The sequence below is a fragment of the Euprymna scolopes genome, chromosome 9 (assembly GCF_053919585.1).
Source record: "Euprymna scolopes isolate OS-2025 chromosome 9, ASM5391958v1, whole genome shotgun sequence".
Lineage (NCBI taxonomy): Eukaryota > Metazoa > Mollusca > Cephalopoda > Sepiida > Sepiolidae > Euprymna > Euprymna scolopes.
In genome coordinates, this window is record NC_136490.1 from 146,731,859 (window position 1) to 146,755,161 (window position 23,303).

A 23,303-nucleotide genomic window follows, 5' to 3' on the forward strand; every position below is an offset into this window, starting at 1 on the left:
GTCCCATTGATTACTGTACACGCAATAACCCTTATCCCCGAGTGGCCACCAGGCCTTGATAAGTGGTGATTTCCATGTAAAAAAAAACAAAAAAAAAACACGAACATATACAACCCCTCATTTACTTTTGAACCATGCATAGACTTGTACTTTCGAAGACAGGTTGGGCTGAAAAGCCATAAGAGTAAGAAATATTATTTGTTTGGCTTTTGAAAAGCGACTTGAAAGTGCAATATGGCGATAAAAAGTTAAGAGTATTGATCCTGGTATATATTTGCTAAAATATACAGATTGATGTAAAAAACAAAAAAAACACCGTGTTATTTCTATTCGATGTCGCTAGTTGGCATAATAAGATTCGTTGGAATGTACATTATCAGCTCGCTCACCTACTTAAAATATTAAATCGTGCGATTGATCAATATAAAACATAAAAACGTATATATGTCTAGTTCATATATTTTAACACTACATTGTGTTCTTACTTGTGTCATTGTGGTTTGATAAAAGTTCCATATCGTACAATATTTCGGGAAAATTTCCTACTTCAACAGTCCTCGTCTGCACGTTTGAACTTGAGTCGAACACATATGTGAAGAAGGTTTTTTCACGAAATATCATAAGATACGAAACTTTTATCAGACCACACTGCTGCAAGTAAAAATACAATGCAATGTTAAAAGTATAAAAATGCATATTTTTACAAGAGAATCATCACTTGTCAAGGCCCGAAGGCCACTTGTGGATAAAGGTTACTGGGTATACGGTTGTTACTGCAGCAACAATGTTCGTGACTATTTTTATACTATTTATTTATGATTTTTCTGTTAATTTTAACAATAAAAAACGAGTTAAAACGTTTAAACGCTTGCTTTGTTTACTTTTAAAATGTTTAGCATGCAAGTAGTTTTATAGTGAGAAGGCACAAAAGACTTTCAGTTAGCAATCATAGTAGTCCCACGTTAGTATTAAAATATTACGAATCCAACCATTTTAAATACTTCATAAACACCTATAAAGCAAGATATTGCACTCTTAATTCCTCTAATCACACACACAAAAAAATCGAACAATATAAAATCTTACAATCTAATAAAAAGAAGTAATACGTGGGATGATGATATAATGATCACTAAACGGAAATTATTTTACCTCCTGAATTCTTTTGTAGGATGGTATTATGCCAAACAATATATATACTACACTTCCCTCCCTTAATTGAGCCTTATGAAATAGTGCTTTTGTTGGAAATAGTACAGTAAACTAAATTGAGCATTAAAAGATCGTAATAGTATATCGCAGTCAAACAGACAGATACCAAATCCCCGTTGAATTCGAATATAGGTCCAACGAAAGAGGTTGATTTCAAATTGATACTAAATTCTTATTCATTTCTCGCCTACGTACTTAATAGGTCTCCTATTTACTCGCCTCCCAAAAGTGAAAACTTTGACTCCAGGTAGTGTTTTTTTTTTTTTAATGTGAAACCGCATTTTCCACCTCTCGAAGGAACTACTCTTGACGGAGAAAAAAAAAAATAGAAATAAAAATAGAAATTCTCTTATTCTAGAAAGTTCTCTTCCTTGGACTTAAATCTCATCATCGTTTCAATGTGTTCGCTTCTAAGGAGATGATCTCACCGAGATTCACGAAGATGTAAACATGAAACAATCGGTATAAGAAGCAACAACAACAACAACAACAACAGTAACAACAACAACAACAACAACGCAGACAGACAGACTCAAATATCAATAATGGGTTCAATAATATGAGCAGATTTGAATACAAGAACGAATAGCGAGAATACGTATTTATTGATCCCGGCCATTTGAAAGCTTGAAAGCCATATCAAATTGACGCGTTCCATGCATTAAGAACAAAATACGTGGGAAAGCTTTTACACTTTTACACCATAGCATGTAACACCTTTATATATATATATATATATATATATATATATGTGTGTGTGTGTGTGTGTGTGTGTGTGTGTGTGTGTGTGTGTGTGTGTGTTTGTGTGTTTGTTTGTTTATATACAGTAAGTATGAAAATGCAATTTATCTACACAATTTTCCAAATTCGATAGGCTAACGAATCTTTAAGAGGATGAAATGTAGAAAATTCTGTTTAGCTTGACTGCCATATATATTTTTATAACTTATTACTTTACTCTACTCACGTGTTCCCACTAATGCCTACTAGACACTGTCCTCGAGTGTCTAAGGTCTCTCTGTACAGGGGTTTGCCAGAACAATCTGGCATGAGGATACTTTTTCCATAGAAGTAAATCCTGACCAAATATTCAAAATCACATAGTATTCGCTGCCCAAATAAGATCTCCTCACTACGGCTACTCCACAGCTTTTCCGAGGAATGGTGCACCTTCTCCAAGTGATATTAACTCAAATAATAGCACGAAGCTGGATACTCCACCAGACTAGATAAATTCTTGTCATGGAATCCAGTAAGACCAAGAGACCAAAATGAAAGGTATACTACAACGTATAAAAATGGTTAATTGGGGAGAGGAAAATTATGTTCTCAATTCTTTACTAACTCAGTGCTTGAGAGATAAAGAGCTTAAATGGAACATTCGAATATCTATGTATCTCATATAGAGTTCAAGTGTTAGCCCCACTTCAACTGAAGTAAAATAAAACAAAAAAAAAAAAGAAAATACTGAATATTGATAACTAAAATATTATATCTCCCTACAAAATGTTATGTGGATGCATGAAATATGTGTGTGTGTGTGTGCGTGTGTGCGTGTGTGTGTGTGTGTGTGTGTGTGTGTGTGTGTGTGTGTGTGTGCAAGCGAAGTCTTCTATTAGTTTGTAAACAAACTGATTGTTTGAACACTGTGCGACGGGAAAATTGTTAATTTAATAGACACTTGAGGAGAAATAGTTACCGGCACTGATTCGTAATCCAATAGTTAGAGCTGCCGACTGTCACGCGACGGTTGTATGTTCGATCCACGATTGGGGAAGGTGTATGTCTAGCAGCTCTAATGAGTTGTGATACAATGAAACAGTAATGTAGGTGGATGACTATATATAAGGCTGACTTTGTGACTGGGCTCGGATCCCTCGATTGCCACTAATGAAAATCTGAAGAGAACGTAAGTTAGAAATATATAGTTTATTTGTTTTTACATAAGAAGTAATATGTTGCTACACATTCATGAACATGTTTCGGTCAGCTTGTTACTAGCAACTAGAGATCTCTTCAGGCGATACAACAAGCAAAGAGGAGGATGGGAGAACTAAACTGATCTATGTGATCTAGGAGGAATATGCTTTTATTATAAACTGAAGATAGGTGGGTACTATAACCTTTGCAAAAGTATTTGTGTTATCGTAACAACCGCTTACCATTAATTTCTCTTCAGCAGCGATCATTGGTTTTCACTGGAATTTGGGTGGTAATAAGCCGCCCCATGGGCCCAGTCCTCTTTGCACTCAACCAGCGGAGGTCTGGTTAGTGCTTTCTCTCCTCGGTCTTTCCATCCTCCTTGACTCTCATTTATTGGTGTGGTGCTAGTTTATGGTGACACATACTAGAAAAAAATGGGGTCGATATCTTAGTTATGCTGTTGATTTCTATGTGATGTCCGTTTGCCTTTTACATTTGTAATCGTTTTTGTGTGTCCAATTTGTGTCTGTAGTTCGTGTGAATTATTATTATTATTATTATTATTATTATTATTATTATTATTATTATTATTATTATTATTTGCGTGTGATATTTGTGCGTTCTTGATATAAAGAATCTACATAAAATCTCATGAAAAATTTACCGGGAAGATAAGTGAATCACCAAGGGGTTTATAAGAGCATAACTTTCTTTAAAGTTTCAAATAATTTTATGAGTTCTTTCGCATATTTATAAACTTATTCGGGAAAGACGATGAGTTCGAATCTGTACGTGCCGAATATTTAAACAGATGAATTGATCATTGCGACTTTTGGAACACAAATTTGTATTTTATTTAACTGCTTATTTTGACTACATTCCCTACGTGACAATTTTATTGAGAAAGCTTTTATTTGTTAGATCTCACATTGTAACCCATTCACCGCCACGTGCCCAATATTAATCAATGAGGTACCAGATCTGCACCGACTAAAACGCGAACTTAAATAAGCGTTTGTATCTAAGATTGTTTTGTTCTAAACTTTAAAAATATTTCTAGAAAACACATCATCGTGCCACATTGGTAAAAAATATAAAGTGATACTATAAAAAAAACTTCATCTTATAAATTCATCTAACGACATTCATTGTTCTAGTTATAACATATAAACAAAGGTTAAAAAGCTAATCCAAATTAAATGCCACCCATCTATGGAATCGTAAATAAAAGTCAAAATCCATTTTTTCCATTTCAACCATATTTTGAGAGAAATAAACGGTACTTAGGCAGAATAATAGCCGAAATGTTCCGAAAAGCTGAGCCAATGCAAGTTGTGCGATTCGACTGAGAATATTAATCAGTGTTCGAATGAAGTTAACTACGTACATTTCAGTACTTATGCAGAATAACGCTCGTACCTTCGTCGGAATTTTTCGGGACGTTTACGTAAAATGCCGAAAGGTGCTGAAACGAACAATAAACTAGCAGCAGCCAACGTCACTTTAGAAAACATTTATTTGCTATCATCGGTTTATAATTTACATTGTGTTGAAAAAAAATAAAATAATGAAAAAAACTCATAAAAAGGTTTTTTAAAATTACTTGCTATTAGTTGTTTGTTATTCCAAAAAATAAATATTTATTCATGAAACATAATTTACAATGAAGTGTTTTTCTTGAGTTAAATTTTCATTTTCTTAAAGTTTCATAAAAATTGTTTAATTATCATTTATTGTATTTTCTTCATAACAAGAAAAATAGTATTGTTTTAATTTTTTCAATTAATTTTTTCTTTGAATTATCTTTGTAATAACAGAAGTAATATATTTGTTATTGAAAAAATTGACCAGAATTTGCACAAAGAAAAAAAATACGAAACTTTCGTTCGACATCTCCCGACATGTTATGTAAATTGCACAGGAAATATCCACGATGACACGATCCTTATTATTATTATTAAATACATTTTTATAACTTATTACTTTACTCTACTCACGTGTTCCCACTAATGCCTACTAGACACTGAGAATAATATATAATCAATCAATCAATCAATCAATCAATCAATCAATCAATAATAATAATAATAATAATAATAATAATAATAATAAACAACAACAACAACTTCTATCAAGTTTAAGTCGATAATATCTAGTATTTGCTTTATCGCCGTGAAATGTTATACTCCAAATGTATGTTGCGAGCATACTTGGATACGATTCTTTTAGCTCTCTTTAGCTCAGTAATATGTTGGCAGTGTTTTGATGGACGTTATCTTTAAGATAACTCTAAAGATATAAATCTAGCACTTTAAGGTCTGGTGAGTGTAAAACCATTCAGGGACATGTTTACGTATATCATGCGGTAAAACAAAATTGCTGAACATTGATGACTTAAATTTTTGAAGAAGAAATTACTCACACAATCAGCTACACATTGTAAAGAAAAAGAAGTAAAACCTTGGGTTTGCAGATGGATTCTTATTAAATATAGCATGAAGTTGCATATCAGACGAATACTTGCTTTAAACAGGACGAATTTGAGAGGACGGACAATCGAGTGTTTGGCAGTCGAGAGAAAACATTAAAGTTGAAAGTTGTTGTTGAGAATTACGGCGTTAATGAAAAGGAGTTCTATCAGATTTTTAAGGGAATACAGAAATTTTTGGTGCGAATTACGGTGCTAGTGAAGAGGGACACTGTCAGTTTTCTTTTCCGGATTACAATTCTATGGACAAGTCAAATACAAACTAATGTTTACTTGTGCTGTTGGATAGCAGAAAAGATTATGAATTCATTTACGATTCCATGAGTTTCATTGGGGGAGAGTCATCCTATACATATTTCAACAAGGTTCGGTGCAGTAATCGGTCACAGCATATGACCTACATTGTCAGGGTTCTTTCAACCAGAATCGCTTATTGATTACTGTTCCAACTTCCAAAAATAATGAGCGATTTAGTTCGGCTGTACTGCGCGCAACAACCACAATGACTTGAACTTTATGCTGTTTACGACCAACTAGCTTTGATGCCGAACCCGCAAAGACCCCGCATGTCAAGTAGCGCTTTATTAGCAGAAAGACACTTCATCATACGCTGAAAAAGTACCTGATAAAATCGCTGGTCAATACTCATTCATTATCCTTACGAATATAAAGCGTCTCTTTAACGGTCATGTCATCCACCCGTGGTTTGTAAAAGGCCACTCGGCAAGTGTACTGCAGAAATACGAATAAATAAAGGATAATAATATGATGTTATGATTTCATAATGAGCTGATATTCTTTGACCGTTTCTCATTAACAAATAACTATCTGTATTATTTGAATTATTCGAAATATGTTCTCATCTTGATTGTTATTTTCACAACGTTTCAGTCGCTGTAACGTCCGACATTGTTCAGGTGTATCTTGTCAAACTCGGGAATCTGTCTCTCGCAATGATCCGTGGCGTAATGGATAAAGTATGTGGTAAAATCAGTTGTAAGTTACACTCTTCTTGAGATTGAAAGAAATCCTCAATGTGGGTGATACTTGATATACACTTCCGAATTACATAGGACTTCTACCCAGTCATAGCTGACGGAACAATAGCATGCTACTCCCGTGGATTAAATAAAAGGCTCCGTTCGAAATTTCGTGTAGATTCTAAAGTTCGACAGAAAGATTTTCAAGTTCGACAAAATACACCTGAAGAAGGTCAGAGATTACATCGACCGAAACACTGTGACAATAACACTCAAAATGAGAACAGTAGTTTGAAAAATTCAGATAAAATAAATAATAAATTCTCATATTAAAAAATTCATGAACGTAAATTATTATCAACTATACATTAAAACTTGTAATCTTGATTGCTTGTTAATTTGCGTATTTAATCATGGGTGTAGGAGTACGAAGGTATATGGGACTCTCTTAAGCAGTGGTAGGCACTCCATCTAGTGATGGTGATAAAAATACCCTTGATAGCCCTGGCGAAACATCAAGTATTCAGCTACCAACAAGATTTGAATTACACTACAAACTCATGTAGTGAGTTCAATCTCGGCTGCGACCGCGCTGGATGGATGATAGGAGTAATGAGAAGCTAGAAATAATAAAAGAACTTAGAGATGATAAAAGGAAACAAGGGTAGAAACCTCCGACCTTCTTTATGAACTATTGTGTATTTTGCTAGATATCAGGAAGCTACATGGAATTTAAAACTAGATTTCTCAGTTCAAACAGATGTACTTAAAAAAGATCGTAGGTGACATCGGGCGAAACGTTTTAAAATAAAAATCAAGATGAGAATAGGAATTAAAATTATTCAAATTCTACAAATCATCAATCTTCACCTCAAGAATTCCGAAACGTGTTATTTTTGTTTTGCTAACGCTGTCACATGAAGATACCAAGTTTTGTTGAAGGATATAAAAAAAATTCATGTGATTTCATTGCACTTGAAACTACCATATTTTCGCATTGATTAAATTTTCTCGCCTTTAGGAAAATAATTATTTATATGATTTTTTTGTATTTATTTTATTTCATGAGATTTTGAAATAGATTGATCCTACAAAATGATATCATATTTTTTGAAATTGGACTCGCTAAGAAATTAGATTAAAGTCGCTCAAATCTAGATTTTCTTTTTGTGCTTAGAGTTTGTGAAAAATGGGTGCATTTGATAAAATGCAAATAAAAAATATCTGCTCGTAATATGATTGTCTTGTTTAAAATTACTCACAGCAACATGATGATATCAATCAAGTTGAGCTTGAGATAGTTTGAGGGCGTATTGTTGCACTTGAAATTAAGTTTCGCATTGCCTTGATATTCTTGTATGACTTCAGTATTTACATTTTTTTAATTATATAATAATTTCGAAATGAATTGATCACAATTTTACACAATATTTTTATACTAGGGAGTCATCGCTTATGAAGGCCACTCGAGGGTAAGAGTTAATGAGTGAGGATCGACAATTGATTATTTACGGACAGATCAACAAGAAATAGTTTACATTAGACTTGAAAATAATCATGTTATAGTCAGCTGGAAAGCAGATCCGCAGTATTGTGTTCCACAAACGTGGAATTTGCGTTTAGGTTTAGATGCAGATAAAGAGCAAAGGAAAATGATGGCAATAGTTGTAGATAGGTGCATGTTTGCTGTGAATGTTTTAAAGGAGGGGACCATTAATAGACTGAAGTTCAGTCGAGAATCTGTCATGAAAATAATTATAAAGCGGGGAGGAGAAGAAGAAATAACCCACCAGATTTCGAAGCTGATTTTCTACCTTATCTAGAAAGGAAATAGTGCTCTAGAAAGCCCCTTTCTAGTTGTGGCAACTGTACTCCATCTTAGGACGTATTTGGTTCTTATACAGGTAGATGATTGCGTCAAGAGTGGCTTATCTACTGGGGCGATAGAATGATCTCACCATTTTTCCGGCTAGCTACACCACGGATTTCCATTTCAGATTAGAAGTGAAGGTCAGTCCCAGAAGCTTGTCGAAGCAGGATGCTTTCTCAAAATGACAGTGATTCATTTTAATTGGGGTTAAGTGGAGATCAGAGCGTTGGTGGTGAAAAGAAAAAAGTTTAATTTTGGTACATCTAAATAAACGAGCCACCTTTTTACCTATTGCACCATATGTTCAAAGTTAGAAGAGAAAGAATCAGATAGGTCTCAACCACTGAATAAAAGTTGTAGAGATTTGACAACTCCAAAAGTCCTCGACCTCAGTTGCACATTTTTTCATTTAGGTGGTGTTACAAATGAATGATTGTAGTATCATATGGACGAGTTTACTACTTCTAAATTTTTGTGGGTGATTAGATTCCTTCTAAGCCTATTAATATTGCCGGAATATACTGATGCAGCATTTTCAGTGCCTTCACCGTTGGATCGATCTAAGAAATAAAATTGTAGCCGAAACATGTATGCATATATGTAGCAAAAATGTTTTTATAAATAAAAATACGCTAAAACATAGTTCTAATTGTTACTAATTACTATTAAACAAACATTTTAAGTTTATCAGATTAACTCCTACTACCAAAACCCCAAAACGGTGATATGCATCTCTACTTCCCCCCCTCTCTCCCCCCTCTCCTCTCCTCTCTCTCTCTCTCTCTCTCTCTATATATATATATATATATATATATATATATATATATATATATGGAGGTATAACGAATAATTATTATAATATATAGTGTGTATGTGTGTGTGTGTGTGTGTGTGATTAATGGGAGGAAACCCCATAAGAGTGCTCAATTATTAAGAAAAATTCAAGAATAAGAGCAAAATATTTATTTATATGTTATAGAAGATAAAAACAACATCAGTACCGTCGGTTTTAAATCCAAACAATGAGGACCTAGAGTTGGTCGGTAATGTTGACTATCTTTGGCCTCTGTTTATATCAGATATAAACAGAGGCGGAAAAGAATCTGACATAGGCACCAACTTTAGATATGTAACGATGTTGTTCTTATCTTCTATGATACACACAGATGTGAGTGTATGTATATTATAAATATTAACAATTATTTTAACACCTACAGACACTAATGTTTCATGCTTTCGCAATGCTGACCAGGAGATTCGAATTCAGTCATAAAGTCATCCCTGACTCCATTATACGAGAATTAAAGAAAATTAAACACCTATAAATGTCAAATGTGGGTTAAACCTGGTAAACAGTCACAGAGAATTCTACGTCAGGATGTTGCATATCGCTAATTAATTGCTTTTCTTAATTCCTCAGATAGGGCTCAACTTTAATCACACAAAGAGGCTTATTATAAATATTGGCAACTATTTTAATTCATACAGACACTAATCGGCATAATATATAATGACATTATACGGCATAATCACGTTGACACACCGGTTTTCGTTAGATCGCTGAAGTTAAGCAACATTGAGCCTAGTAAGTACCAGATGGGTGACCAATTTGAGAATTCCAGGCAGCGTATTTATTAGGTCGTCGACGCTTCTCTGCAAGAGTTGCAAAAATCTCATCTCTCCTAAAGGAGGTATACATGCGACATGGGGACCGCTAATACTCTCATGGAACTTCATCCTTTAAATGAACCCGGTTAAACCCGCATAGGGTTAGTACCGTTTCCTTTTTTACATATAGACACTAGTGTTACATGTTTTCGCAATCATCAGTGTAGGAAGTGATAACTACTGTTGTATATACATGTGTATGAGTGTGACGAGCAAACAAACATGCCATGAAAGTTATCTTGTGTGAACGTGTAAATGATCCTGTCCACTGGCAGAATGAATTAGATCACCTTTTTGTTATATAACAATCGACACTCTATCTTGATGAATGGCGGCATAAAATATGACGTCATTCACCTCTGCACGGGGACAAGCAAGCAAGCATGCAAGTAAGATTCACATAGCGTTAGTAGCATATAGATACAGAGGTAGTTCAAAAAGTAAAGCCTCCTATGTTTTTTTTTTAATTCAGAAAGTTGAAGAGCTACGAAGTTGGAAGTGGTACGAACGACATTTTGTGCTCCAGAATTTAATTTTTTTACATAGTCACCACCATTTTCAATGCACTTTTGCCAGGAATTCTATGAGGCATCTCTGCTTCTGACACACGTTCGTGACAGGGGTTGATTTCTTAGAGTGTCACACCGTCAATATCTGCAACAGAGAGATGAAACTTTCAGATCATGAATGCAATTTGCAGTCCCCGATGACCCATTTAGGCGGAATATAAAACTAGAAGGTTTTACTTCTGGAATGCTTCTCGTATATACTAGTAATATTGTGGCTACTTACATATATACATATGTTACAGCCTTTTTTTTTTTCTTGCTTATTTTAGGTTTCGAAGCCCCGAGCCGTAGATACAAGAACTGGTCGCCAATACAACTCAGCTATTCCAAACAAACGTTGAAAAGAGGAAGATCTTCAGGTTGTCGGCATCTACTTCCATCGAAATGACTTTGTGTGTGCTCGCACCAGTATGTAAGTATAAATATTTATATTAATTTCAAATGAGAAAACATTTATATAAGTTTGCTTGTTCCTTCCTTTGTTAGTTCGTACGTTAAACTTTTAAGAGGGCCAAATACAACTTTTGAAAGTCAAACTGCATCGAAATATGTTAAATTCGCGAGATTTGGCTTTAAAAAGGCCAATCTAGCAACCTTAGGCAAGAATATGAGAGTCGCCTTCCTCTGATGTAGCCATGTTTACGAATATAATAATAATAATAATAATAATAATAATAATAATAATAATAATAATAATAACAACAACAACGTGTTATCATTGTTGTAATAATGTGAGAAAGAAACTCGTTCTGTGGATCTTCATCAACGAATGAAGTCAGGGAAACGTTGTGTAAAAAAGGGAAAATTCGAAAGAAACAGGGCAAAAAAAAAAAAAATATTGTCGGTCAAGAAGTGCAGGACTAAAAGAGTAAATTAAAAATCTGTCTCTTAGAATTTCATCTTATTATTTGTATAGAACTTTGTAGTACAATCTTACTTTCTGAGTATTTATTGGTACTTATTAACTTATCTTATTTGGGTCAGTTCTATATTTAAAATACAATGGACACTATTTTCATAGAAAATAAAAATATGAAAGAAATTTATACAGCAACAAGCCGCTTTGTCAGACACATATTTGATGCGTGTTTTTTATGCCCTCCCTTAATCTAATTTACCAAATTTACACTTCTAACGATCACTATGGTATTGTCCCTTTGAGTACTGTACACTCTTTAACCCTTATCCTCGAGTGGCCCCTGGGTCTTGATAAGCGGTGATTCCTTTGTAAATTTTTTTTTTAATTATTATTATTAGCGCTGTCCGAGAAAATATCAGCTTTATCAAAACATGCTTGTTAATTAGATGTATTTCTCATTCCGAGGAATTGCCGCGGGTTCTGCTAATTCCAATTATTGTGCCTAACGTATATGAGACGAGAATGATTGCTAGTCGAAAAATATGGAATACTGGTTATTAACATTGCTCAATGGTATGAACTATGTTTTCTATTTTTTATTATTTTTTTTTTGTAAAAATACGATTACGAACAGTATATAGCTACTAGCAGGGAGGGCGTTTTTGCCCGGGCGTAAAATACGTTTAGATATGATATTTAAAAATGTCCAGATTTTGTATATATTATTATAGAGTCGTGATTTCAAAAATAAAAACAAAAACTAGTATTTGTGCGCCATCAGCTAAAATCGAAACCGAAACTGTATTATTCGAAGCTGGTGATGTTACCACTGTACCAACGCGATTCGAATATGAACTGATTAAAAATTAAACGTTAAAAATAAACAAGGATGAATGTACAAAATGTACAACGTATTTTTTCATTTTTGACCCATTTTTGCCCCCTTAAAAACTATTTTAATCGGCTAAAGACCTATAACAGAATGGTCCGTAAAACATCCAATCATTTGAGGCCCCTAGTGCCGCTCTGCGACTTTTAGTTCTGGAAGAGATAGAGTTTGAAAATATGGAGACGGACAGACATATATCCTTTTATATAGTTCAAGCTGTTTCCATGTAACTGATTAAAACAATGGAACAAATACATTTAAGATATTGCCAAGGCTTCTGTAAAGAAAGTGTTCTCTTCCTCTCTCTCCCTCCCTCTCTCTCTCTCTCTCTCTCTCTCTCTGTCATGCTAGAAAATTATTCATACCAGAGATTATCCTGTCTCTCTACAAAGCCACAATTCTCCCATGCATCGAGTATTGTTGCCATATCTGGACTGGTATATCTGCCACTAGTCTCTCAGAGATAATCCAAAAAAGAGTGTCAAATCTAATAGGTTACGCACTATAAGCCACTATCCAACCTCTGTCCCATCGTCGCAGTGTTGCATCCTCGACATGGCAGCTAAGCTTCAGCCTCTGTCCCATCAACGAAACGTTGCATCCCTCTGCCTGTTCTACAAGTATTTTAATGGTGAATGCTCTGACGAACTGCAGACACTCGTACCCCTACGACGTAGACACCCTCGACAAACCCGACAGGAAGCTAAATCCCACCCCCACACAGTAGAGATCCCTAGATGTAAAAGATCTTTCTACTCCAGTAGTTTCTTCCCTAGAACCGCTAGACTTTGGAATTCCATTCCAGGTTCCTGCTTCCCTAACGGTACTGACATGCAGAAGTTCAAGTGTAACGTGAACCGACATTTTGCTGCCCAAATCCCAACATAGTGCCCTGTAGTTGCTGCCCCTGATAGTAGCCCTCTACACCAAAGTGGCAATGTGCCTTGTTTGGGGTGAAAATGTAATTAAAAAAAAATGTTTTACAAGAGCTTTAATTAAATGTTATCTGATGAATTTAGCGTACATATTCCTGATTAACTCAACAAGCAACAACATCCTATCCCTTTGCTGTTAAGTTCCAAAGATGCCAGTATTTTCTTCTCTCGGATTGCTAGATTTTGAAATTCCCTCTTTGTTTCCTGTTTTCCTGACCATACTAACTTGCAGAAGTTTAAATGTAATGTGAATAGTAATCACAGTGCTAAACTTCCCACAGTCCCCTGTCAGTAGTAACCGTTTACGTTCCAAGTTGCAATATGCCTTGTTTGGGGTAAGAAAGTGTAAAAACTTTTATCGCCTAAAAGAGTAGAATCTAATTTTTATTTTTAGAAGAATTGATATAGGGTGCAGGGTTCCAACAATGTCCTACTCTCCATCTACTTACTGCCCTTTTTCTTTTGTATACAAGTGACTATTTCTCATTGGTGAAATCATTGGTCTTTCATTTCCGATTAGACCTATATTTTACTTATTATTTCCTATTGGAGGAGGACAACTTTTTCTCAATCACGATTCCTGGACGTTGTAATGGACATCCAAAGCAATTCTATTCGAAATTGGACAGATGATGGACTACTGTATCCTTTTCTAAGTAAATTTCTACCAACCCCTCCCTACATGGCGACTGTGTTATATCTTACGAAAGTGAATTAAATATCCTTTTCTCTTCATTTTAGATTTTTTGTATCTTTATTCTTTTATATTCTTTGTCTTCTTTTTTTCCTTCTTTTGTTATTATTTGATTATTTGTTTTTACATTAAATCCTTCTCTTTTTCCTTTTTTTTTCCTGAGTTTTTTTAGATGAGTATTGATAATACTGTTCTCATCTTGAGTGTCATTTTCACAACGATTAGGTCGATGTAACCGATTGGACCCATGGCGCAGTGCTTAGAGTACTTGGAAAAATCAATTGTAAAAGTGATATTCTCCTGAAGGTTGAATGTTCAATTCTCAGTGTTCACGACCAATAAATACAATTGACTGACGAGACGAGAGCATGCTACTCCTGTAAAGTAAATAAAGGGTTCCGTTCAAAATTCTTTCCAAATTCCCGCGTTCGACAGAAACATTCCCGAGTGTGCAATGTACACCTGAAGAAGGTCGAAGATTACATCGACCAAGATGAGAACAATCGTCCAAATAATCCAAGTAATACAAGGATTGATAATTCATATTATTTGGATTATTTGGACGACTGATCGTAAATGTTATTTTTACAATATTTCGGTCAGTGTAACTTCTTAAGGCGTATCTTGTAAAACCCGGGAATCTTTCACTCGAACTCGAGAATCTACACGGAATTTCGAACGGAATCCTTTTATTTAATCCATAAAGTATGTTCTCGTTCCATCAGCTTTTCTTCCATCCAGTCTTTCTTCATATCTTCCTTCGTTTTATTATCAATTTTTACATCGCTGTTTTCCTTCTGCTTTTCTTTGTCTATCATTTTTATCCTTTTTTTCATCTGCTTTTTTTTCAGATATTTTATTCCTTAAATTTTCTGGTTCACTTTCTACTTTATTTTCTTTCCCTTCTTGTACCGCTTTATTCCTTTTTCTTTTTTTTTTCTTTCCTGCATATTTCTTGCAATTTTCTTTTCAAGAAATATGACTTGCGATTGAAGTTTTGCATATATTTTGAAATTAAGAATTGCGTATATAAAATACGTTTGGAAGCCTAGAAAACAACATATATTTTTTATAAACAAATTTACTTGTTTATTTAGATATTTCGATGATATATTTCCTTGTCAATGAAGCCTGTTTTTTTCTCTCTCTTTTTTCTGGTCCGCATAGTGTAATCCGCGAGCAGGAGTGTTAGTTTGTAGGTTTTATAATAGTATGATTTTCAAAAACAGTAATCCGCAGGGTGTCGCGTTAGCCGCACTAAATAAATTAAAGAAATATTACCTGCGTTTGAAGCATTGTGTATATTATGAAATTAAGAATTACGTATATAAAATACGTTTAGAATACCTGCGGACTTGTTCGCGGATTACACCATGCGGATCAGAAAAAAGGGGGGGAAACAGGTTTTCATTGACAAGGATATATATCATCGAAATATCTAAATGAACAAATAAATCTGTTTATAAAAAATGTGTTGTCTTCTAGCTTGTCGAGCTATTTTGCATACGTAATTCTTAATTTCAATTTTCTTTTCGTTTTTTTTTTTTCGTTTATTCCTGCTTGTCTGTTTTCCCTTCAATGAGCCTTGTATCTTTCTCTTTTACTGTTTTCCTCTTCTCTGTCCGTTGCTTCATCAGTTTATCAATAAAAGTATGGACACTACTCTTTTTTGTTTAGTTTAATTCCTTACTTTCTTTTTGCACAAACTTCGTTTTTTTTTTTTTTTTTTTTGGTTGAACACATAGGGAACCACTGACAATTATTACTTCTCGCATATACGAGATGCCTTCAATAAGTTTCCAGACTTTTTTCGTATAGGCACTTTTAATGATAGTACACAAATGAAACTCTACTCCCTTCTGAAGTAATGTCCTTTGGATGTAATGCACTTGTTGTACCGTTCCAACAACTTCTGGAAGGCTCCATGCATGTTGTCTTGTGTGAACGTGTCAATGATTCTTGTCACAGCCTCTTTCATCTCGTTAATTGGCTCATAATGATAACCTCTCTGGGCCATAGCAGTGGATCCAGCTTTCATCGCAGACCATCAAACCATCAAGAACTGCAGGATTGATCAGCCCGTCTATCTCCCTGGTGTCATGCCAACGTCTTTCTTTCTGATATTCTCTGAGCACCCTTTGGAAAAACTTCGCGTAAATCTTCCGCATCTTCAATTCCTCAAGAATAATTGTGTGTACAGTTCTCACGTTGACATCAAACTGTGCACTTGTTGTCTCTATAGACACACGACGGTCCTTATTCATGAAATTCTTTATTTGGCCAATCAACTCTGGTGTTCTGATTTCCTTATCCCTCTTACACATTTCATCACCCCTTACAGACTCCCTGTCTTCTTTGAATCTATTATGCACTTCAAAAACTGATGCTTGATTCATGAAAAGTGGTACAAAAGCAGTTTGAATCATTCTATACGGTTCTGTGGCATTTTTTTTTCCAAGTGTAAAACAATTTTATTGGATATCGTTCTTCTGAAGTACCCTCCTGTTCAGATTACATTTTAAAAATTCACCAGCTGTGACAATCATGCTTTAGTACGGTGTATTCCAATTCCTGTTGAAGCTGAACTCACAAAAATTGCCCTGTTACCTCATAAGATGTATAGGAATAACATACTGGGAGTTTACGACAATTTTAAATGTCAGTACAAAAAAGGTAAAACTTATTGAAGGCATCTCGTATCTACACATAATCAAGGAGTTACCGCAGTTCCAAAACCAACAGAGTATTAACAATTTTTTAATTTCTTTGTTTACTGAGGAACGGCTGATGTCCTGTGCAGTGCTAGGAGGTCCACCCTCGTAGGCCGTTGCCTCCTGTCTTTCGGGGGATGAGAGCAATTTTATTGCTTAATGCGTGAGGTGAATGCCGATGAGGATGGCCAAGCGATTTTTAATATGCAGGGTGGCTCTTCCTTTTGGAGCGCTGGCTTGTTTCTCCTCCACCTTTTCTTTCTGGATTGTGAAGAAAGTAAATAACACCTCATACTAAACTGATTTTTTTCCCCATACTTACCTTTGTATCGATCCATTATTTTCGTTTCATAGATCTTTTTTCATCTGGATCGCTTACATAGATTTTTGCAGTAATCGATCTGTTGAATTCAGGCAACTGTACTCTGCAATCCAACCACAAGGCTATCCCCAAGAAAACGTGATTTGTATATTGAACACTGCGCTATTGACACCAGCGCCATGCACGTAAGGTGCTGGGAGAAATCTTTTAGAAAACTTTTTACAGCATAAAGTTGACGATGAAGCAAAAGTAAAAGAAAAAAAAGAAAGAATCAAAACAGACGATAAGGCAGAAGTCGTTGCATATATGTGTGGAGTAAGTAAAAAAGCAACATGCCGCACACGAAGTGTGTCTTACATGACATTTCCTTCCGGTGTTGTCTGCGCAGACGTGGATATGGAAGCAATCTGCTCGCACGCAGCGTATCTTTTGTTTCAATGTAATGTGACTAGTGCCCGCTGTTGGTGGATACACACACACACACACACACACACACACACACACACACACATACAAACACAAACACAAGCACACACACACACACACACACACACACACATATATATATATATATATATATATATATATATATATATATATACCAGGTTAAAGGTTTTCGAGCGATAAAACCCGTGAATTAAAACGAGGTTATTAAGAGTTCTCAATAAAAAAAATATATATATATTATTTTTATTTATATAGACAAGTAGTACACACTCGCTACACTAAACATGCTAATGTTTTGGAGCAAATTGGTATATTGAAAAACCAACTGTTCCTTATCAGGCGAGAGAAATAAGGTTTATATCTGCTATTCAGAGCATCTTGTTCTTAACTCTTAAAGATGAGGAACAGATGTTTTTTTAATATACCAATTTGCTCCAAAACATTAGCATCTTTAGTGTAGCGAGTATGTAATACTTGCCTATATAAATAAAAATAATATATATATATATATATATATATATATATATATATATTATCTGAGTCTACTGTGAAAAATTTCCCCCACTCTTTATCTGTGCCTAAATCAAAACGTGGATTCCATGAACAAAGCTTCTTTCTTAGAACTGCACGCCTGTGGAACTCTGTTCCGTCTGCCTTGCTTCCCACCTGACTACAACTTGGATGTCTTCAAGTCCAACGTTAACAAATTCCTAATGAACCGCCCCCTTAAGTAAACACTTCATCAAATCTCCACACTAACGTACTGTACTTGCAATAACCCTTATCCCTGAGTGGCTTCCGGGCCTTGATAAGTGGTGACCACCGTGTAAAAAAAAATATCTAACCACCCCCATCTATATATTCTCATTTTAATTATTATTATTATTATTATTATTATTATTATTATTATTATTATTATTATATCACTTGCTAAGAGTTTTCCCACAAGTCATCAATACAGATTTCTCACTGACAACAACCGATGGTATTCCGTGGTGTCTGAGTGACAACAAGTCTCCCCAGATTTCCAGTCCTCTGACTCTTTCGATAATCTGTGCACATGAATTTGCGTTATCGCAACAGTAATCTGTCATTGACTTCTAGCTGGCAACGACTATTGGTCTTCGCTGGAATTTAGGTGGCAAAAATCTCCCCAAGGTTCCAGTCCCTTTTCACCCTCATCTAGTGTAGGTCTCTTTATTGTTTTCTTTCCTCCTACTTTCCATCGTTCTTGATCATTCTCGACTATTTGGTGTGGTACTAGTCGATGCTGGCATTACAATTTTTGGTGTGGGGAGGGGAGGTGTAGGTAACTTCTAATTTTACAATTTTGTTTCGGTTTCATTTGTTTTATTTTTGTTTTAATTCTACATTTTCTATATGACCGTTTAGTGTTTGTCACTCGTGTAAATTAGATTCCGCACTTAAGGTTTTTCCTTAAGAATTTAGCTGTTTTCCAAGTGCTCCTACATTTATTGGTATTAATTTTCTTCAAGTTCCATATTTCTTTTCAGTTCATATTTGTTTCGTTTTTCTGTCCTTTTGATCTTCAACCTCTCGTCTGCAGCAAAATCTACAAATTGACTCATTCTTTCTTGTTAATCATTATGACGTCCGGTTTTCTAGCTTGGATGAGTTTATCTGTTTGTACCTCTACGTCTCAAAGAATTTAGAGGTTTTCGATAATATTTGCAGATCAACTTGCATTATCCCAACATCCGTTTACCATTGATTTCTCGTTGATAGTGACCATTGGTCTTAATTGGGATTTGTGTTGCAATAAACCCACCCAAATGTGTCAGTCTTCTTCGTGATCATCGACGTGAAGTCGTTGGTCTTTCTATCCTCCTTGATCTTTTTTAGTTATTTTTTGTGGTTTCAGTTCATGCCATCACTTTTTAGGATTGGAGACAATTATACAGTTTCAGTTTTCTTGCTTTCAGTTTGTGCTTGTACCATACGTCTGGGTATTAAAGATGCAATTGTTTGCCTTCCCCACTTAATCGTGTCTGTTCTTGTATTGTTTGGGGGTAGTTTGCTACATTCACTTATTATGTGGTATATTGTTTCGTCTCTTTGTCCATAGGGTTTGTGTTGGCTTTTTTCTTGCGTTTTGCTGGTCTTTGTTTTGATGTGGTTGATTCTTGTTGCGTTATGTTATGCGGCTGTTATTAGGGATTCAGTTTCTCTGTTTAGGTTTCTTTTTTGTAGCCATGTCCAAGTGTTTTCGTAAGTTTCATCTGTGTCATCTTTATGAATTATCCATTTTTTTTTTCTCGTCTTATCACTTGTCTTTTTATTTTCTGTTTTGTTCAATTTTTCAGTATCTCTTGCTGCGGTAATTATTCATCTTTTTTTTACCATATTTGTCCAAATTTTTTTGTGTATGTCTATTTATTATTATTATTATTATTATTATTATTATTATTATTATTATTATTATTATTACATGATGCTGAACTCAAAATTAAATATATTAAGGCCTTGGGGACTTTGGGGCTAAATTGGAGGGGGGGCAAATTATGGATTAAGTAATTTCTTTTCTTGCGTGGTACACAACTCAAATTTAGGTATATTAAGGCCTAAAAATACACCATTTGTTCATTTTCACCAGGATTTGACTTCCCCCTGGGATTTGGGGGGGGGGCTAAATGGGGGAGGATGCAAATGCTGAACTTAGTCATTTTTGTCTCATTCACTGTGTACTCACGGGGCACCATGCATGCTTCACTTATTATTATTATTATTATTATTATTATTATTATTATTATTATTATTATTATTATTATTTATTCATTTTCTTTTGTATTTAAATTTTTTAGTCATTGTTTGAATAGTTGATAAATTAATTAATATTGTAATTTATTCAATTTTTATTTTCATAATCAATTTTCTACTTATATATATATATATATATATATATATATTACATATATATTACATACATATATTACATATATATGTATATAAACATTGCATACTAGCAAAGATATCCGCACTTTGTGCGGTACTTTGCTCTACGCTCGAGTACCCGCTTCGTGGGCACACTTGCAGTAAGTGCATGTTGTAAGAGCCGCTCCAAATATGACCTTTACCTTCGACCTTTACCTTGAAAAATAATGTGCACCATTCCTAGATAAGAGACCATCATCATGTCAGGTTTGGTCATGATCGGTCCAGTGGTGTGGGCTGTATGAGAGTTGTACACACACACACACACACACACACACACACACACACACACACACACACATACACACACAAACGCTACTACTTTAAATATATAAATAGTGTGCACCATCCCAAGTTTGAAATTTTTGCTTTCGTATAAGTTGTATCGCCTGAAGAGGTCTCTAGTTACTGGTAACTAGCTGACCGAAACATGCTAATGATTGTGTAGAAACAGCAACCTACTTCTATTTTCTCTATCACTCTCCCTCGACCCAGGACTGTATCCTAATAAACAAAGTCTCTGACAGCATAGATACAGCACTTTCCCTCAACACTAGCGCACAAGTGCATGTATGTCCACCACAGCAACTGGCTTGGATTTTCTACTTACGCAGACGCAGCTGGTACCACAACACGTAACTTCTCTATATCTCATTCCCTATTCGATGGTTACGTTTCCAACCCGTTTCCCAGACCAGCAAGAACAACATGAGTCACTTCTAGATCTGTTTCTGATCACAGTTCCCGATGACTGTGTAACGAATGCCCACAGCCCTCTTGGGAACGCTGATCATGCAGTGGTAATGGTTGAAATCGCCATAAACTCTAGAGCCAAAACTGTAGAGCCACTGCTCAAAACAACGAGATATTATAAAAAGGCTGACTGGGAAGCCATCAGGGACCTCATCAGGGACGCTCCATGGCAAAATATCTTTTCACTTCCTGCTGAACATTGCGCTAATGAGATCACTGAATGGTTCAAACGGCAATTGAAGCGCATGTTCCTACACGCAAATTCCATAACAAACCCTACTCTCCCCAATGGTTCACTTCAACTTATGCAGCTGTGATAGCGCAAAGGCAGCATGCGTACCGCAAATTTAACCGCCATAAGTCCAGTTCAAACATACAGAAGTACATAGAAGACAAAAATAACTGCAAGAAAGAAATAGCGACAGGTAAGAGAGAATTTACTGAAACCACCCAAAAACGCATCGAAGCACAGAAATTAAGAACCTGAGACTTCTGGAAAATCTACAACAGTGTAGTAAATAATGGGTAATCAACAATTCCCCCACTATCCAACGATCATGAGGTTGTTTGCTCTGCAACTGAGAAGGCTAACATGCTTGCCAGACAGTTTCCCTCCAACTCCACACTTGACTCTGCTAATCACCCCCATCCCTGACTTTCCTTTGCGGGCAAACGCCACACTGGACGATCTGAAAATCATCCCTACTCAGGTGCATACTATCATAAGAAATCTTGACACTGCAAAAGCATGTGGACCTGATCTCATCTCGGCTGTGCTATTAAAAAAGTGCGCCGCTAAAGTAGCTCCAGTTCTCTCCAAACTTTACAACAAATGCCTTAATGAATCTTGCTTTATTGCCTGCTGGAAAAGTGCTTCTGTAGTGCCAGTTTTCAAGAATTCTGGCGAAAGAACTGACCCAGTAAAGTATCGCCCCATTAGCCTTCTCCCACTTTTCGCCAAAATATTTGATACCATAATTAACCAAGCTCTAGTCCGTCACCTTACAGATACTAAACATCTGACTGACCAACAATATGCCCGTTCCACAGTAGACATCCTAACTGTAATCTAACTGTAATCTAAGAACGTATACACCAGTCACTGGACAAAGCTAGGGAGGGTAGAGCGGTAGCTCTAGATATATCTAAGGCTTTTGACAGCGTATGGCATGAGGGTCTTCTAAAGAAAATCAGATCTTACGGTATCACTGGAAGAATACATAACATAATTAGATCCTTCTTAGATAAGAGAAAAATCCAGGTTTTCCTTGACGGTCGTGCATCTAAACAATATGATATAAATGTGGGGTGCCTCAGGGGTCTATCCTTGGACCTCTGTTGTTCCTAATATTCATAAATAACCTCCTTGACAAAATTGTCTGTGAGATGGGTATGTATGCTGACGACACCACGCTCTATAACAGACACGACACGAAAACAAATAGAACACAAATCTAAAGAAATGGCAGAAACACTAGAGGAAGACCTCCGATCCATATTGGAATGGGGACAAAAATGGATGGTCACCTTCAATCCTGCTAAGACTAAACTTGTTTCCTTCAATAATTACAAGAAACCTTCCCTACCGCCAAAAGCAATGGCCAATGACTTTTTATCTGAAAGTACATCTTTCAAACTCCTCTGCCTAACGTTCACAGGAAACATGAGTTGGAACAATTACATTGAGAACATTTCCAGGACCGCTGCGAAGAAGGTGGGTTCTCTCTATCTTGCTAGAAAGCTATTAACACCTGAAAATATCCTATACCTCTATAAGGCCACCATTCACCCATGAATGGAGTATTGTTGTCATATTTGGACTGGTGAATATGCCACTAGTCTCTCGCTTCTAGAAAAGGTTTCAAAGGATGTCACCAATCTGATAGGTCCTGGACTACCAGCTAAACTTCAGCCTCTGTCACATCGACGAAATGTTGCATCCCTCTGCCTGTTCTACAAGTACTTTAACGGTAAATGCTCTGACGAACTGCAAGCACTTGTGCCCCCTCGATGTAAATACGCCCGACAAAC

General features: G+C 35.6%; 1 protein-coding gene across 1 annotated transcript in view; it reads left to right on the top strand.

Moving 5' to 3' along the window:
* LOC145284892 (N-acetyllactosaminide beta-1,6-N-acetylglucosaminyl-transferase-like) overlaps nt 1–23,303 on the top strand; it is a 198,414-nt gene that overhangs the window by 128,644 nt on the left and 46,467 nt on the right. Inside the window, exon 2 of the mRNA XM_080133966.1 lies at nt 10,980–11,122. The gene's annotated coding sequence lies outside the window, so the exon portion shown is untranslated. The remainder of the gene's footprint in view (nt 1–10,979; nt 11,123–23,303) is intronic.